Source organism: Piliocolobus tephrosceles, chromosome 13 (assembly GCF_002776525.5).
Source record: "Piliocolobus tephrosceles isolate RC106 chromosome 13, ASM277652v3, whole genome shotgun sequence".
NCBI classification, from domain to species: Eukaryota; Metazoa; Chordata; class Mammalia; order Primates; family Cercopithecidae; genus Piliocolobus; species Piliocolobus tephrosceles.
Window position 1 is genome coordinate 47817424 of NC_045446.1, and position 2252 is coordinate 47819675.

General features: G+C 46.7%; 1 pseudogene; it reads left to right on the forward strand.

Moving 5' to 3' along the window:
• Positions 1 to 628: 628 nt before the first annotated feature.
• On the forward strand, positions 629 to 1564 carry LOC111555078 (annotated as a pseudogene).
• Positions 1565 to 2252: the final 688 nt, after the last annotated feature.

Here is a 2252-nt window from a genome sequence, read left to right on the forward strand (position 1 = left end):
CATATGACCCAGCCATCCCACTACTGGGTATATACCCAAAGGATTATAAATTATGCTACTACAAAGACACATGCACACGTATGTTTATTGCGGCACTATTCACAATAGCAAAGACTTGGAATCAACCCAAATGTCCATCAGTGACAGACTGGATTAAGAAAATGTGGCACATATACACCATGGAATACTATGCAGCCATAAAAAAGGATGAGTTTGCGTCCTTTGTAGAGACATGGATGCAGCTGGAAACCATCATTCTTAGCAAATTATCACAAGAAGAGAAAACCAAACACCGCATGTTCTCACTCATAGGTGGGAACTGAACAATGAGCTCACTTGGACTCGGGAAGGGGAACATCACACACTGGGGCCTATCATGGGGAGGGGGGAGGGGGGAGGGATTGCATTGGGGAGTTATACCTGATATAAATGATGAATTGATGGGTGCTGACGAGTTGATGGGTGCAGCACACCAACATGGCACATGTATACATATGTAACAAACCTGCACGTTATGCACATGTACCCTAGAACTTAAAGTATAATAAAAATAAATAAATAAATAAAAGATTTATCTTGGACTGAACTAGGCACAGTTCTGGGTGGGAGTCTGGGGAGTGCAGCAGCCATGGCCAGCCACCTTGTGCTCAACAACGGTACCAGGATGCTCATCCTGGGGCTGGACACCTGGAAGCCTCCTCCATGCCAGGTGACTGAGGCTGTGAAGGTGGTCATCGATGTTGGGTACCACCACCTCGACTGTGCCCATGTGTGCCAGAATGAAAATGAGGTGGAGGTGGTCATTCAGGAGAAGCTCAGGGAGCAGGTGGTGAAGTGTAAGGAGCTCTTTATTGTCAGTAAGTTGTGGTGCATGTGCCATGAGAAGGGCCTGGTGAAAGGAGCCTGCCAGAAGACGCTTAGTGACCTGAAGCTGGACCACCTGGACCTTTACCTTATTCACTGGCCAACTGGCTTTAAGCCTGGGAAGGATGAGTCAGGCAATGTGGCTCCCAGTGACACCAATATTCTGGACACATGGGCGGCCATGGAAAAGCTGGTGGATGAAGGGCTAGTGAAAGCTATTGGCATCTGCAACTTCAACCATCTCCAGGTGGAGAGGATCTTAAACAAAGCTGACTTAAAGGATAAGCCTGTGGTTAACCAGATTGAGTGCCACCCGTACTTCACTCAGGAGAAGTTAATCCAGTACTGCCAGTCCAAAGGCATCGTGGTGACTGCCTAGAGCCCCCTCGGCTCTCCCTACAGGTACTGGGCCAAGCCCGAGGACCCTTCCCTCCTGGAGGATCCCAGGATCAAGGCGATCACAGCCAAGCACAATAAAACTATAGCCCAGGTCCTGATCCGGCTCCCCATGCAGAGGAACTTGGTGGTGATCCCCATATCTGTGACACCAGAACACATTGCTGAGCATGTTAAGGTCTTTAACTTTGAACTGAGCAGCCAGGATGTGACCACTTCACTCAGCTACAACAGGAACTGGAGAGTCTGTGCCTTGGTGAGCTGTGCCTGCCACAAGGATTACCCCTTCCATGAAGAGTTTTGAAGCTGTGGTTGCCTGCTTATCCCTAAGTGACCTATACCTGTGTATCCTGCCTCATTTGTTTTCATTGCAAAGGTAGTATGGCCTGTGTCAATCAGCAAGGGACAGCAAACTGTAGAGTGGCCAGCAAGGGTGTGTCCAGCTTGATGTTGGATCTGAAGAGCCCTGTCAGTAGAGTAGAGGTCTCTTCCAGTTTGCTTTGCCCTTCTTTTTGCCCTGCTGGGGAAAGTACAACCTGAATACCCTTTTCTGACCAAAGGGAAGCAAAATCTACCAGGTCAAAATAGTGCAAGTAACAGTTGAGTTTTGACTGCTTGGAACTGTAACCCTTTCAGCAAGACTTCTCTTTGCCTCAAATAAAAAGTCCTTTTGTGAGCTTGGAAAAAAAAAAAAGATTTATCTTGGACCGAACTAAAACCTACCACTTTGTAATTTCCAGCCACAAGTATTGTTCTTTCTTTGGGAAGGAGGAAAGAGAAACTAATTTTGATCAGCATTTACTATATTACATTTGCTGTGCTAGGTATCATTGCCTCTTACTGTATGCTTAAAAAAACTAAGGTAATTTCCTTGGCTGCAAAATGGAGTATCAGAGTAGATCAGCAGTTATCAAAATGTGGCCTGTGGACACAGGGGATCCCTGAGACCCTTTCAGAGGGTGTGTTGTCAAAACTATTTTCATCATAATGGG